Source organism: Hemicordylus capensis, chromosome 1 (genome assembly GCF_027244095.1).
Source record: "Hemicordylus capensis ecotype Gifberg chromosome 1, rHemCap1.1.pri, whole genome shotgun sequence".
NCBI classification, from domain to species: Eukaryota; Metazoa; Chordata; class Lepidosauria; order Squamata; family Cordylidae; genus Hemicordylus; species Hemicordylus capensis.
Genome location: NC_069657.1, coordinates 80,481,259 through 80,498,367, shown reverse-complemented (window position 1 = coordinate 80,498,367; position 17,109 = coordinate 80,481,259). Strand labels below are relative to the sequence as shown.

General features: G+C 44.4%; 1 protein-coding gene and 1 non-coding gene across 2 annotated transcripts in view; both read left to right on the top strand.

The window, feature by feature from the left end:
• TMEM229B (transmembrane protein 229B) overlaps positions 1-17,109 on the top strand; it is a 156,312-nt gene that overhangs the window by 3,423 nt on the left and 135,780 nt on the right. The window lies entirely within an intron of this gene.
• Positions 14,674-14,750, top strand: TRNAS-UGA (transfer RNA serine (anticodon UGA)). Its single transcript has one exon. It is a non-coding gene; the product is annotated as a tRNA-Ser (tRNA).

Genomic DNA, 17,109 nt, shown 5'->3' with positions numbered 1-17,109 from the left:
GGAGTTGCAGGAGGAAATCAGGGAGGTGTCAAGGAGAGGCAGGGCAGTAAAAATGGGTGACTTCAATTACCCACACACAGACTGGGTAAATTCACAGTAAGGTAATGACAAAGTGTTCAGATTTCTAGATACGCTGAATGACTGTGCCCTAGAACAGTTGGTCTTGGAACCAACCAGAGAGAAGGCGACCTTGGACTTAATCCTGAGTGGCACCCAGGACCTGGTGCATAATATCACTAGGAAACTTCTCCAAAATGAGGAGCATGGTGAAAAGAAAGATGAAAGGGAAAACCAAGAGAGTCACTTCGCTCCAGAGTGCATGGAGTTTACTCAAAACCACAATACTAGAAGCCCAGTTAGACTGTATACCCAAAAGGAGGAAAGGTAACTTTCCTCCAAGAGGATGCCAGCATGGCTAACAGGTAAAGTCAAGGAAGCCCTAAAAGGGAAGAAGACTCCCTTCATAAATGGGAAGGCCTGTCCAAATGAAGAGAACAGAAAGGAACACAAACTCTGGCAAAAGAAATGCAAGGTGACAATAAAGGAGGTAAAAAGAGAGTTTGAGGAACATTTAGCTAAAAGCATCAAGGGGAATAACAAAAACTTCTTTAAATACATTAGATGCAGGAAACCTGCCAGGGAGGCGGTTGGACCATTAGACAATGAGGGAGTGAAAGGGATTATTAAGGGGAGGTTGCAGAGAAGCTAAATGAGTTCTTTGCGTCTGTCTTCACGGCAGAGGATATTGAGCATATACCTGTTCCTGAACTAGGCTTTTGGGGATGAAGGCTAAAGAACTGAGTCAGATAGAAGTGACAAGAGATGATGTTCTAAACTGTCTGGAAAAACTGACAACTAGCAAATCGCCAGGGTCAGATGGCATCCATCCAAGAGTCCTCAAAGAACTCAGATATGAAATTGCCGACCTCCTGGCTAAAATATATAATTTATCCCTGCAATCAGGCTCTGTACTGGAGGACTGAAAAGTAGTAAATGTAACACTGATTTTCAAAAAGGGATCCAGGGACGATCCGGGAAATTACAGGCTGGTTAGCTTAACGTCCATTCCAGGCAAACTGATGGAAAGCACCCTCAAGGATAAAATTGTAAAGCACATAGAAGAACAGGTCCTCCTGGAAGAGAACCAGCATGGCTTCTGCAAAGGTAAATCATGCCTCACGAAACATTTGGAGTTCTTTGAGAGTGTCAACAAATGTGTGGATCAAGGTGATCTAGTTGACATAGTATACCTAGACTTCCAAATAGCCTTTGACAAAGTTCCTCATCAAAGATTCCTAGGAAAACTTTGCAGACATGGGATAAGAGAACAAGTACATGTGTGGATTGCTAACTGGCTGAAATACAGGAAACAGAGGGTAGGTATAAATGGAGAGTTTTCACAATTGAGGGAAGTAAGAAGTGGGGTTCCCCCAGGGATCTGAACTGGGACTGACGCTTTTTAATTTATTCATAAATGGTCTAGAAGTAGTGGTAAACAGTGAGGTGGCCAAATTTGCAGAGGATGCCAAACTCTTTCAGGTAGTGAAATCCAAAACAGATTGTGAGGAGCTCCAAAAGGATCTCTCCAAACTGGGGGAGTGGGCAACAAAATGGCAAATGCGGTTCAATGTTGTCAAGCATAAAGTGATGCACATTGTGACAAAAAACCCCAACTTTAAGTATATGTTGATGAGATCTGAGCTGTCGGTGACCGACCAGGAGAGGGATCTGGGGGTCATGGTAGACAGCTCATTGAAAGTGTCGACTCAGTGTGCGGCAGCTGTGAAAAAGGCCAATTCCATGCTAGGGATCATTAGGAAGGGGACTGAAAATAAAACGGCTAATATTATAATGCCCTTATACAAAACGATGGTGCGGCCACACTTGGAGTACTGCGTATAATTCTAGTCACCACATCTAAGAAAGGACGTTGTAGAACTGGAAAAGGTGCAGAAGAGGGCAACCAAGATGAGCAGGGGCCTAGAGCACCTTTCTTATGAGGCAAGGCTACAACACCTGGGGCTATTTAGTTTAGAAAAAAGATGACTGCGGGGAGACATGCATGGTACAGAGAAAGTGTATAGAAAGAAATTCTTCTCCCTCTCACATAATACTAGAACCAGGGGTCATCCAATGAAATTGACTGCCAAGAAATTTAAGACCAACAAATGGAAGTACTTTTTCACACAATGCATAATCAACTTGTGGGGTTCTCTGCCACAAGATGTGGTGACAGCCAACAACATGGATGGCCCTAAGAGGGGATTGGATAACTTCATGGAGGAGAGGTCTATAATTGGCTACTAGTCGGATGGCTATAGGCAACCTTCAGTCTCAAAGGCAGGATGACTCTGAATACCAGTTGCAGGAGAGCAACAGCCGGATAGAGGGCATGCCCTCAACTCCTGCCTGTGGGCTCCCCAGAGGCATCTGGTGAGCCACTGTGTGAAACAGGATGCTGGACTAGATGGGCCTTGGGCTTTATCCAGCAGAGCTGTTCTTATGTTAAATGTATGATGTTTGGCATGGGGCCATAGTTCAGTAGTGGAGCATCTGCTTTGCATGTAGAAGTTACCAGTTACAATTCCTGGCATCTCCAGGTAAGCCTGGGAAGGAAAGACTTTTGCCGGAAATTTTGGTGAGCCGCTGCCAGTCATTGTAGACAATACTGAGCTAGATGGACCAATGATCTGACTTCATATAAGGCAGCTTCCTATGTTCCTAAAACCAACAGGGCTTACTTTAGAGAAAGTATGTTTAAGATGGGGACATATATGCAAAATGTATCATTTCCCTTTCAGAACTCTAACATATAGAAAAAAGATCTTGCCCAGAAATACAACTTGCACCTTCAGCAATATTTTTTTGGGTGCCACCACTGTAACTATTTCTTAGCAATTGCAAAGTGAAGACAAGACTTCATAATGCAAGAAATTTTCTTCTGAATCACTGGCCATTATTTAAGCTAGTGTGCTAACATAATGTTATTGCCCAAGTACAAGGACACAGTGCAATAACATTGTGCAAAGAAAGGACCATCTATCCCAGACTAGTTCTTCAACTAGCAGCAGATGTTGACATGTTGCACAGTCTTGTTTGTGTGTCCCATAAAGGGTCTTCCACTAGCAGTTGCATGTCATGGAGCAGTGCAACTTTGTGCAGCTCTGCAGATTTCTTAAGTGCGCACAACTTCTCTCATTGAGCTAGTGCAACACCAGTCTGGACATCAGCCACTGAAATCAAAATAATGACGGGAAGTACAATTGCAGATGACAGTCTTATTAAGTCTAAATTGATAAGCTGGCAATGCAATACGCATATTTAAGGTGACTCCCAAGTATTTACAAGATCTAATACCATATATATACACACACACACAGACACACACACACACACACACACACACACACACACTCCACTCCCAAGTACTTAGAAGATCTAATACTATATATATATACACACACATACACATACACACACACAAACACACACACCACACACACACACACACATATATATTCTTACACCTACTCTCCATTTTCCTGAGCAGTGAGAAATTCCAGAAGAGCAGCCCTACACAACTTTCCTTTGGAGGAGGAATCATTGGAGACTGATGGTGTTTTTGTAATATTTGCTTCATTTATAAATATACGAGCATTAGACCATCCTAGTCTCTGTCTCACACAAGCTGTTTATCTTTTGTTCTTTCTTACAATCAGACATTAGCACCTCCTATCAATTGAAAGTGGATACAAGACAATTTACTAAACCCTCATGACCTCCTTCCTTCCAGAGAAGTCTTGGGAACTTTCCCATTAAGGAAGCATCAGTGGACCATTAATGGAAGTTAAGTCTTTTATCAAATCCAGCTACTGTCCAGGTACCACCTTAGGACAAAACCACTGTGAGAGTCCGCTTGCAATAGTCAGATGTGAATCTTGTAATAGTATACTAGAGATGCTGCTTCCACAATCCATGCCTTTATTTCCGTTAGCTATAACAATGGCTACAGTTAGGCATCATTAACTGGAACTTTCACCTTGAAATCAGTGGGGATTTTTCTGACTCATTCAGACTGGGATTTGGATATAGATGTCAGTATCTGGCCACCTGGCAGGGAAGTTCACGGTATCAAACCGAGGGCGTGGCAATAGAGTCTAGATAACTGTCTCTCCTAGTACCCTGGCCCAGTCTTTCCATTTGAGAGGGGAGACCATTCATTATTTTGTCTTTTTGTTTATACCAGCTGAGTTAGTGTCATGACCCAGCCTGTCACTACTCCCTCTCCTTTCAGTAGTGACACAGAATCGGAGACTGAGGTGATGGAACTGCTGCCAGCCCTCACCCTGGATCCGACCAATGAAGCAGAGAGTGTGGAGACTGATCTGGAGCATGCCACTGAGTGGGAACCTGAGGAAGTCCTGGGGCAGGAAACCCCCGAGGAAGCCTCTTCAGGCTTCCTGTGAGTGAGGCAACACATGTGGAACACATGTGGAACCCACCACAGAGCTGACCTCTCCACCAGCAGCACATCCCCTGGCATCAGCATGCCAGTGCCAGCAGAAATTCAGGGGAGAATGGCTGGAATGGAAGAGGAGCACCAACTCCAGGCAATGGCCCTTTTAAGGTCTGAGTACATCAGGTGGGGAGGCAGGGAGGAGAGATCTGAGTGCAAAAGTACTTAGAGCTCCGTTTGCCTACAGACCCTGGTGGGTCAACTTGCTCCCTGGGGCCTCTCGAGGGTACTCCAGCCTTTGCCTCAGCCAGATCCTAACCCTGCTTTGCCTCACCTCAAACCTCATGGGCACCAAGAACTCAGGGCAGTTAGACATCTGGACAGTCTCTCCTATACAGTAGTTTAATTCAGCACTGGCATGAGTGCTGACGACACCACCGGTCCAGCCCCCTGTTGCTGGCTGACCCTTCTGCTGCATCAGGAATGGGGTCAGCCCTACCTCCCTCACCTGCACCACCCTTCCCCTTTTCCCTGCTGCCTTAACTTCCCGGCGTGTTGGGGTTTTAAACTGCAGAGTGTTGGCAACGAAGTGGCAAGGGTGTTAAGAACAGAGCTTCTAGCTTTGCTTGCTGTGGCTGGACACTTTCCCGCTCACTCCCCCCACCCCCATGCCTCTAACCCACTGGCTTGTGTGCTGTGTCTGTTCTGTTTCAGGAGCAAAGTGCACAAACCTGTAGGTGGAAATCACAGGGCGGGGGGCAAAGAGAACAGAGAAAGCAACCAGCTTGTGAAACTAGAAGCTCCATTCTCACCTCCCATGGTGCTGTCTCACCTTTGATCTGCAGTTTAAAAACTGGTGTACCCAGAAGGCAAGGCAGCCAGCAGATGGGGAAGGGGAGCACGAGTGAGGAAGGCAGGGCAGGCCCTTCCCCTGATGCTGGAGCTGGTATTGGGGGCGGGGCTGGGACACAAGGGGACGGGGGGGGCAGGAAGAGAGCAGTGAGGAGTTGGGATGTGGCATCAGTGGCAACAGAAGGCAGTGACACCTATAGGCTGTGGAGGGTAGGATGGCATGGCTACACTTGCTGCCTCCTGGCACAGGTGCTGTCTGAGGCTGTTGCCTGATGGATGAGCCACCCTTGATTTTGCAACTTATTTTATTGCTTTATTTCCCAAGATTTCTTTGTTTGGCAGGATGTAACTATCTGAGCCATAGACTCCTCTGATGTGCAAAAGGTTCTCATTCTCACCATTGTGCCTTCAATAAAGTGCCTGGAGCTCAAAAAGTAGACAAAAGCAGTATTCTGACAACTCTTTTGTGCAGGTGTTCCCAGTTATGCACGGGGTAGTAGGTAATAAGAGGCGAAGGTGTAGAAGTGGACAGGGCCAAGGAAGAGGAGGATGTATTCCACAACAGATTTGTTTTGTGCGCTGATTGTGTGTCTGGTATTGGAAGTATGTATGCAGTACATTATGTTCTCACATACCAGAGTACTCCCTACACCTTGCTTTGAGTCAGCAGTTCTTCAAGCAAATGCTATGCAAATGATGTCTTACATCATATTACAGATGATGAAGATCAAGTCCAGCTGCTGTGCATATGGATGTATTTAAGGGATATGAAAGATAACCAAAGAGTAGGAGCTTCCGAGGACTCAGCCAAAGAAGGGAATCTTGAAAATACTCTGCTTTAAGTGAGTGGCACAGTGTCAATGTGTGGAGTGACCTTCTTTACAAATATATCATCAAAGCTACAAGCTCCTTTGTGGCCCATTCACCTCCTTACCATGATTTGGTGTGCATTGACTGGCACACAATTTTCGGTTGTTGGGAGCAAACAACTAGGTAGGAAGAGGGAGAAGTGATTGTGTGGAAGCAAGGTAGGAATAAAAGCTGGGTAGAACAGCTTTTCCTCCTACTTTGGTCAAATGCTGGATATGAAAGCTGGATAGGACAGTGCTGTCCTACCCAGCTTTTCCTTATATCTTGCTTCCAGACAATCACTTCTCTCTCCTCCAACCTAGTTGTTTGCTACATAGGAAGCTGCCATATATTGAGATGGACCATAGGTCCATCTAGCTCAGTATTGTCTACACAGACTGGCAGCAGCTTCTCCAAGGTTGCAGGCAGGAATCTCTCTCAGCCCTATCTTGGAGAAGCCAGGGAGGGAACTTGGAACCTTCTACTCTTCTCAAAGTGACTCCATCACCTATCTTACAGTGCTCACACATCATGTCTCCCATTCATATGCAACCAGGGCAGACCCTACTTAGCTAAAGGGACAAGTCATGCTTGCTACCACAAGACCAGCTCTCCTTCCACACAACTGAAAATTGGGGGCACACATAGCTCCCAAACCTGGGTCCTACCCAGGTTTTGGTTGTGTGAATGACCTCATTATGTTGTTATGACTGCACATGATCTGCCACAAGTAAGAAAGTGGCGGGAACGTTGCAGGAGAATGCTGGAAGTGGCAATGCATGTTCCTGGCAAGCATGTTGTATGAACCTGCCCAAGTCCAGTTCCTGAATTTTCTGCCTGATGTTCTCCCAAGATGCTCTGCCTGACTTCAAATCTTGGTTATAGAAGTTGGGCAGTGAATCTTGGGAACTGGACATGGGTGGGTTTGCACAATATGCCTGTCATTAATGCATGCTGCTGGTTCCAACATTTCCCCAACATTCCTCTCCCTTCCTTACTTGTGGCAGATCGTGTTAAGCCACCCAGTATGCTATTGATCCTATAATGATTCCTAATGTCTCAAAAGCCTGCCCACACAGAAGCCACATAGGCTGAAATCTCAGTTATGTACCTAGGACTGTCACTCAGCAGTGAAAAAATGCACTCGGAGATACATTGGTTTTACTTCACACACATGTGCAAAGGCTGAGCCCAACAATTTAAACCACTGCCTTTCCAGGCACATTTAAGTTATCCCTGATCCTTGCGCAGTTTCTAGGCACAGCTAGACAAATAAATACTAACTAGAGGGTGTAAGAAGTTGAACTCCAAGCCTCCAAACAGTTGGTTCTGTCACTGCGTTCCATAAATTGGTCCATAAATTAGCAGGATAGTCTCACGGAGTACTGCATAACAATCCAATAGCCACTGTCACTACCAATACAAGTCACTGTCTCTCCACTTGTTTCCCATCTGAACAATAGGAATATAATCTTGTCCCAACCTAACAGGAGAAGGAGCAATATTGGCCAGCACTTTGAACTCTAGCTGTTCCATAGAAATGATAAGAGAATGAGTCAAGGTTTTTGAGGTTTGGGAACGAAGGCTGAAAAGTGAGAGTTGCTAGGAAGAGATGAGGTTTGCTGTTTGTTGAGAGGGTGTTTGGCTCTCTTCCTGGCTTCATGCAGGCAAACGGCTGCCAGATGTTTGGATTCCCTCCTCTGTTATCTCTCAAGCCTGTCACAGATATGTGTGAGTGGAGAGGATTATCTCATTCCCAGCAAGAGGAGCAGGAACCCCCTGCTGAGCTCTCATTCCCACAGGGTTTTATAAACAAGCACAGCTGGAGCCTGGAACATACAATAACCCCAAAAGCTGGTGGTGAGAGAGCAAACCTTCCTGGGGGCTCCTGCAAATTGAAGTGCTTCTCCCACAAAGTTAACATTTGCAGCAAACTATTAAGTGAGTAGGGGAAAGCAGCAGTGGTCAGTAGTCTGTGGAAAAACACTCTTCGTGGCAATATTTAGAAGGCTATACCAGGAGCTTTAAAGAAACTATGGTTTTCTGCGCCCCATCTGGTTTTCATGCACTTCACTGTATACCCACCAACATTCACAGATGAAAAGAGAGAATTTATTGTGTACTTGTAACCAGGGGCGTAGCAAGGTTGGAGTGGGCCCAGAGACAAGATTTTAAAATCCCCCCCTCCTCACTAAAGCTCAGCTCATGAAGTAAAGAAATCTTAAATGAGGCTGAATAGTGGTAACAAAAAGCATAGTGATATATATCTCCTATGTCCCACAATAGAACATCATCCTAAATTATTTTTTAAAAAGGTTTTGTAAATTGTGGACGATGCAAGTCATTTAATGGTACTAGAGAAAGACATGCTGTTCTGGTAGCTCCAGGTCTTAACACTCACATACGTTTTGGAGGATGAATACAACTGAAGGAAGCCCAGGCTGGTGCGTGGCTGGGGGAGTCAGTCATGTGACTTGCCTCTGGGGGGGGCCCCAAGGCAGTGGGCCCCCAGACAACTGTCTCCCCTTACCCTACTATAATTATGCCCCTGCTTGTAACGTTTTCAGTGCCTGAGCCTCCTCCACATAAAATGCTACTGAAGGCTCTTCTCTGCCTTCTACATGATGCATTCATTTACTTTACACAACCAGTCCTGTATTGGTTTCTGAAGCAGGGAGTTAGTAAACTGACTAATAACAAATAAATAAATAGATCAATAAATCGACAACAATAGCTGACTTTGTTAAAAATGCAATAATACATAGTAGAACATTGTTGTTATTACTATGTCACTTTTCACCCCCTCCCAAAGATTTCTCAAAGTGGTTTACATAGCAAAAGGTATGAAAAAATAGTTCTCTGTCTCAAAGGGGCTCACAATCTAACACATAGGAGACATCAGCAACAGCCACTGGAGAGACACTATACTGGGCTAAATAGAAGCAGTTGATCTTCCCCTGATAAATCTAAGATAGCCACTATTTAAAAAACAAAAACAAATTATTATTGATAACAAAGGGGGTTTTTTTACACTTATATCCCACTTTTCCTCCGAGGAGCTCAGACCGTGTGCATGGCTAATCTTATTCTCACAGCAACCCTGTGAGGTAGGTTAAGCTGAGAGGTACATGACTGGCCCACCCAATGAGTTTCATGGTTGAATGGGGATTCAAACTCAGGTCTTCCCAGTCCTATTCCAACACTCTAACTACACTATGCTGGCTGTAAATGATGTAATTTATTTGTTAGCCACCTCATAACTAATTGTTCTCGGGGCGGCTCAAAACACAGCATTAAAAGATCAAGCAAAAACACAACACATGAAATCACAACATAATACACACACACAAAAAAGCAAAATACAATACAAAACAATTTTAAAACTTTTTTTTTTTAAAAAAAAATCAGTTTTAAAAATCAAATTTAAATATCAAAATTTTAAAGGCCTGAGTGAACAAAAAAGTATTTATTTGGCATCTAAAAAAACAAAGTTAGGAAACCAGGTGAACCTCACTGGGGAGGCTATTCCATGAATGGGGTGCAACCACTGAAAAGGCCCTCTCCCTAGTAGCCACCCACCTCACCTCATTTGGCAGGGACACTCGGAGCAGTGCCTCTTTGTCCAGTTGACAGGGGTAGATCCTAGATATTTATTTATTTATTTATTTTTAATATCTTGCTTTCCCATCAATGTCCAAAGCAGCTTACAACAATAAACTCTACAAAACGCAACAACCATCAAATACAATAAACAGTAAAAGTACAAAATGAAAAACAGAGAGAATAAAAACAGACAACAAATAACAGCGCCAAGAGCCATTACTCCAAGTTAACAGCAGCCTTAAACAGATACATCTTCAGATGGTGGAAGAAAAAATATCCAAAAGGGAAAAGATGGATCTTTCAAGGTAGAGAGTTTGACATTCTGGGTACTGCCATGGAGAAGGCCCTCCTCTGCATGCTTCTCAACCACATTGAAGTTGTGTTCTTAGTCTTAGCCTTCTCCCTAATTGGCTGGTTCTTCAGCCCTTGGTAGTTAAGTACCCTTTCTGCCAATCAGTGCTTGGAGGAGTTTTTACTCCTGTGAGAAGATTTCATAGGAAGTTACTTTTTTCTTTTTCTTTTCTTTTTGGTCTAGGGTCCCATTATTCCAGTTGGTGTGTGTTCCTTCATGGATAGCATCTTTCTGAAAATAGTCTGTTCAGCGAGACATTTGTAGAACAAAGTATGTTTTGAGAGATTCTGGAAATAAAAGGCTAGCTGAATCATGAAGGAAAATGTCAAATATCTTGTCGTTTTCTACTTGTTTGTCACTTTTGCCATTTTTAAACTATTCTTCCCTTTTACTTCTAATACTTGTAAGCTCCAATTTAAAAAGAAATACATAACATTCATTTTATTTCTTAATTATAATTATTTACTTTGAGGAGGTGTCATTCATTCATACTATACTGCCCTGTGCTTGGGTGAGCTGTGTGCTACCTTAGTTTGTCTTCATCGTTTCTCCGAGGGGCATAGCCACCATTTTGCAAATGGGTTCAAAGAACCCGGGCCGCCAATGGAAAAGGCCACTGAAGCCCCATGGCTCAGGCTCCAGAGGAGTCCTGAGCAAACTCCCCCCTCCCACGCCTGAGCCACGGAGAGCCCGGGTGAACTCTGCTGCCAGTTATTTCAGGCAGCGTGACTGCCCGATAAAACGTTTCCCCCTTCCTCTCCCTCTCTGGAGGGAGAGAAAGGGGAAAACGTCCTATCAGGCAGCCGATGCTGCCTGAAATGATGAGCTGAGAGCTCGTTTGGGTTCTTGGCAGCCCAGGCCATGCCTTTTTGTGTGACATCACGTGCAAAGGGGGCGTGGCCTGGGCTGCCGAGTGAGTGAGTGAGTAAGTTCTTAGTGAGCTCTCAGCTCGTGTGAGCTGAGTGAGCTCTCAGCTCATCATTTCAGGCAACATCAGCTGCCTGATAGGATGTTTTCCCCTTTCTCTACCTCCAGAGAGGGAGAGGAAGGGGGAAATGTTCTATCAGACAGTCGTGCTGCCTGAAATAACTGGCAGCAGAGTTCACCCAAGCTCTCGGCGGCCTGGGCATGGGAGGGGGGAGTTCGCTCTGGGCTCCTCTGGAGCCTGAGCCATGCCCCAGTACATGTGACGTCACACGAACGGGCGTATTTGGAGGGGGCCGCCGAGTGGGGCTGGACCCAGGCCATCGCTCGGCTGTCTCCGTGCTTGGTTTCTCCCATATAATTAGGGTTCTTTTCTGTTCTTTTCATATGAGAATCTTAAGGTGTCCCTAGTAACCTATCAGAGTGGTAGGGTCAGGCACGGAGACAGCCTAGCAGCAGTCTGGGCAGCCTCCAGAGAGGGAGAGGAAGGGGAAAATGTTATATTGGGCAGTCGCACTGCCTGAAATAACTGGTGCAGAGTTCACCCAGGCTTTCAGTGGCCCGGGCGTGGGAAGGGGGAGTTCACTCGAGGCTCTTCTGGAGCCCGAGCCATGGGGCTTTGGCAGCCTTTTCCATTGGCGGCCCAGGTTCTTTGAACCCATTCGCACAATGAGGGCTACGCCCCTGGGTAGGGTGATAGTGATGTCTCTATGAGTTTGAGGCAATGTGAAAGCCTGGAAAAGAACTCGGGAGGTAGGTCAGGTAGTTAAAGGATGAAGTCTGTACTTGGGAGCAGCAGTGTTCCCTCTAACAGGGATTCCTAGATGTTGTTGACCACAACTCCCATAATCCCCAGCCAAAGGCCATTGCAGCTGGGGATGCCAGGAGTTGTAGTGAACAACATCTGGGAATCTCTGTTAGAGGGAACACTGCTCCCAAGCTCCCCATAGAGCCCATAGTGCACATTTTCAAATAGGGATGTGTGAAGAATTGGGGTCGGTTTGCAAATTTGCCCATGAATCAAATTGCCTCTTAAATGAAGGGGCTGATTCAAGGCCAAATTGAATCACCCCTGATTTGCTACAAATCAATTCGTGTGATTCAGGCAGCCATTTTGACAGGCTTCCCGTCCCTCTTGCTGATTGGTTTTCTGGCACTGGCTTCCGATTGGCTTGATATAAACTTGCTTCTTGGTTGGCTAGTTATCATACAAATCAAGTGTTGGCATCAGCAACTGTGTCCCCATTGGCTGGGGGGAGAGAGGATGGGGGGAACACTTTTGGAGGGAATTTCAAAATCTTTATTCAAAGGGACTGGCAGGCAGAGAGAGAGCCCTTATGAAGAAATGGATACATTGGTTTGGTTTTATGGTTTTCTTTTCTCAGGACTGAGTATATGCTGTGCTGTTGCAGCTATAACTGTTTTTATGGAGCTCAGATTGACAAAGGGGGAACAAAACAGGAGGGAATTTCAAAATATATTCAAAGGGACTGGGAGGCAGAGAGTCCTTACATCAGGAGACGAGCAAGGAATCAAGGAAGGTTTGATTTTTTGCTATGCTACCTATTGCTGTTATAACTATCTGGTTTTGCTGGATCTCAGATTGACAAGGGCAGAACTTGGGTGCCTTCCTTGAATTGTGGCTTTGGTTTGGTCTGTTTGTGAGATGATGTTGTGGCAAGAAATGGACAGTGGCAACTCAGCGCTGTGTGAGTGGGTGTAATATTACTTGGTGATTGCTGGGATGAGCTCTGTGTCTGGCCTTGGAATAACTTGTGCTTCACTCACTGCTCTGCAATCTGCATTGAAAGGTGTACTCATTCAGTCAAAATGTGACTAAAGAGATGTTGCTATGGCTATGCTTGCTGGCTTCTAAGGGTGCTGCTGTGCTGTGGCAGCTGTTGCAAGTGAAGACTGAGTCATAGTGGAGTGAGAAAGAGTCACTTGTGCCAATGATGCTACTGCAGCATAGGCATTGTGGCTGGCAGTGGATTCTGGGTCAGTGAATATTTTTGGCCATCTTTGGACTGTGAGCTTGTCAAAATGTGGTGTTCTGTTATGTGTTGGGAGGGATTTTGTGTGCTTCTGTTCTGCATTTTTTTGCAGGGGAGGGCAAGGTAGGGTTGCAAAATGTGTGCACTCTGCTTGTTTCACCCATAGGGAACAATGGGGAACTTGAATCACCCCATTGTTTCCCATGGGTAGGCCCTAAAGACACCAATGTGGGTTGGGTGGTAGGACATGACCCAACCTATCTACCACTCAACCCACAAAACAATGAGGCAATCAGGTGATTTTTAATTAATTTCTCAATTTTATTGAGCTCATTGACCTACTGACCCAGATAAATTGAAAAATGCATTAAAAATCATCTGATTGACCGATTGTTTTGTGGGTTGGGTTGGACGTACATTGGGTCATGCCCTACCACCCAACCCACTTTGTGTGTCTAGGACCTACCCATGGGGGACAATGGGGTGATTTGAGTTTCCCATTGTTCCCTATGGGTGATTCATGAATTTTTGTGAATTCCTGACTCTATTTGTTGAATTGATTCATTTTTTGCTATTCTATTCAAGGTTGAATCAAATCGAAAAGATGATTTGTGCACACAATTTTCAAATCTCATCCTCAACATCATCACAAAAGGGGTGGGGAGACAGTGATCGGAGGGGGGGCTGTACCAAAAAATAGGGACTGCTACTGGTAATTACAATAGTTGGAGTAGGAGTATGTGTTCACTGCGAAATCTGAAGGCAAATGAATCATCAGTAGAGACCAGGACATATTCTGATGATAGGCCAGTGTGAACTGAATAAGCCTCAGCATGCAATCATATTTGTTCTGTCTGCCTAACAGTTTGCTCTCTGAAATATAATTTGGGAGGCTGTGTTAAGCCCATTGAATGATTCCCATATGCTACACCCACGTCTGCAAAGAGGTGGAAGTGGCTAGCCTGAATATGTAATATATTGTTTGTTTGTTTGTTTGTCTATTTAACACATTTCTATACTCTATACATGCACCAAACTCTCGTCTTTGGGTGGTTTACAACAAGCAAACAAAAACTTAAAACAGTAGTTAAAATGAAATAGATGACATAGCAAAAGTCAAAACATTAAAACAACATTTTAAAACGATGTCAAAACAATATTTAATTAAAAGCCTGGGTGAATAGGTCCAAAGCTCTATATGTGGATGATTCCTCCAGAACCATAAAATCCTGCACTCATATTCTACAGTTTTGCATGGAGCAATGAGTTAATTCACAGAGAATTGTTCTCATTTTCCAAGCCTACCTTAAAGCTACACCTTCTCACTTACTGTGATACCTTCCCCTTACTATAAGGGTGGGCTGTGGTTTCTCACTGATGAGGAAAAGGCACTCGGCACATGTTCAAATGCTGTGTTTTTAACTGCAACCTCCAAGGTTCAACCAGAGCATTAAGAGGAGATGCCTGGACAGAATCCTGGTTCAGTTTAAGCTCAGGGTGGTGGGAGCCAATTGCATTCATTCATAGAAGATGTGTGGCAGTTAAGACAAGGTACTTACCCACTAATAGAACATAGGGTGAGAAGTGGTTTTTACATGCAGCACTTGTGAGTTCATCAAGAACTCACAAGTGTTGTGATGGAGGGGGATGAGCTGTAGCTCAGTGGTAGAGCATCTGCTTTGAATGCAGAAGGTCCCAGGTTCAATCCCTGGCATCTCCAGGTAGGGCTGGGAAAGCCCACTGTCTGAAACCCTGGATAGCTGCTGCCAATACAATAGTGACCTAGATGGACCAATGGTCTGAATCAGTATAAGGCAGCTTCATATGTTTCATGGCAATGAACCTACCTAAAAACAGCCCATTGTCTCATCATCATTTTTATGGGAGGAGAGCTGGTCTTGTGGTGATCAAGTGCCGTCAAGTCAGTGTTGACTCTTAGTGACCACATCGATTGATTCTCTCCAGGATAATCTGTCTTCAACTTGGCCTTTAAGGTCTCTCAGTGGGGCATTCATTGCTGTCGCAATTGAGTTCATCCACCTTGCTGCTGGTCCTCTTCTTCTCTTTCCTTCAACTTTCCCCAGAATTATGGGCTTCTCAAGGAAGCTGGGTCTTTGCATAATGTGTCCGAACTATGATAGTTTTAGCCTGGTCATTTGTGCCTTGAGTGAAAATTCTGGATTGATTTGTTCTATGGTCCATTTGTTTGTTTTCCTGGCTGTCCATGGTATCCTCAAAAGTCTTCTCCAGCACCAAAGTTCAAAAGCATCTATACCTTTTACATCTTCCTTCTTCAAAGTCCAGCTTTTGCATCCATTGAGTGTCACAGGGAAAACCATTGTCTGAACAATTCTAATCTTTGTAGGTGTAGACACATCATGGCATCTAAATATCCTTGCCAAGGCCTTCATTGCAACCCTACCAAGTGCTAGTCTGCGGCGTATTCCTTGACTGCTGGATCCTTTGCAGTTGATGGTTGAACCTAAAAGGCAGAAGCTGTCCACCACTTCAATGTCTTCACTGTCAATTCTGAGGCTGGTGGCTGTACCCATTGTCATTAGTTTAGTCTTCATTACATTTAATTGTAGTCCAATTTTTTCACTGTGCTCCTTGACTTTCATTACTAGAGCTTGCAGATCATCTGCATTCTCAGCTATCAGAATATCTATCAGCTTAGCTATCATCAGCGTAGTGCAGGTTATTGATGTTTGTTCCTCCAACTTTAAAACCACACTCATCTTCTTCCAATCCAGCTTCTCTCAGTATATCTTCAGCATATAAATTGAATAAAGAAGGAGAAAGTATACAGCCTTGTCTTACTCCTTTGCCAATCTGGAACCAGTCTGTTTCACCATGTTCCATCTGGACTGCAGCTTCCTGCCCTGTGTATAGGTTTCTCATGAGAACAATTAGATGTTCTTGGACACCCATTTTCCTAAGGATATTCCACAACTTGACATGGTCGACGCAATCAAAGACTTTTCTGTGGTCAATAAAGCACATATGGACTTCTTTCTGATATTTTTTGGCTTTCTCAATTATCCAGCATGCATCAGCAACGATGTCTCTTCTGCCTTGGCCTTTTCTGAAACCATCTTGAATGTCTAGCATTTCCCTTTCCACATTGGGGTCTAATATGCATTGGATGATCCTGAGCATTATTTTGCTAGCATGTGAAATTACGCATATTGTGCGATGGTTTGCACAGTCTGTTAAGTCTCCTTTCTTTGGTGTGGGTATGTAGACTGACCTCTTCCAATCTGTTGGCCACGGTGTAGTTCTCCAAATTTGTTGGCATCGTTTGGTTAGAGCTTTGACTGATTCTTCTTCTGTTGCCTGCCATATTTCTGTAGCTATTCCATCAATTCCTATAGCCTTCTGACCTGGTAATGACCGGAATGCTGATCTAACTTCATCTTCCCGAATGAGAGGTTCTTGCAAGTAGGGAATATCTTCTAGAGTATCTTGGACGTTGACGTCCCTGCTATACAGATTTTCAGTATACTCCTTCCATCTCTGTTTGATCTTCTCTGAATCAGTTACTATCTGTCCTCTGGCATCCCTTAACATACCAATTTGAGGTTGGAACCTCCCCCTGAGTTCAGAGATCTATTGGAAAACTTGCCTTCTTTTTCTGTGTCTATTTCCATCCTCAAGGTCGTATTACCACTTGTAGTATTGTAGTATTACTACTTGTTTCTTCTAACAGCTTTCTGAAATTCTCTATTAAGTTCCTTCCTGAGGTCTTTATTTTTCTTGACTTTGGCTTCTCTCATCTTCTTGGCAATTTCCACCATCTGTTCTGACATCCATTTTGCATTCTTCTGTTTCTTGGTCTTTGGCGGTCTCTTTTCACATTCATCCTTAACAACTTCCTTGATTTCATGCCCTTGTTATCTCCTGTTTAGATTATTGTAACGCTCTCTATCTAGGGTTACCTTTGAGGACGATCGGGAAGCTGCAGTGGGTCCAGAATGCAGCGTCTCGCCTACTCATGGGTGCCAGAAAATATGACAGGGTAACACCTCTCCTACAGTCATTGCACTGGTTGCCTATTCGCTTCCAAGCTCAATTTAAGG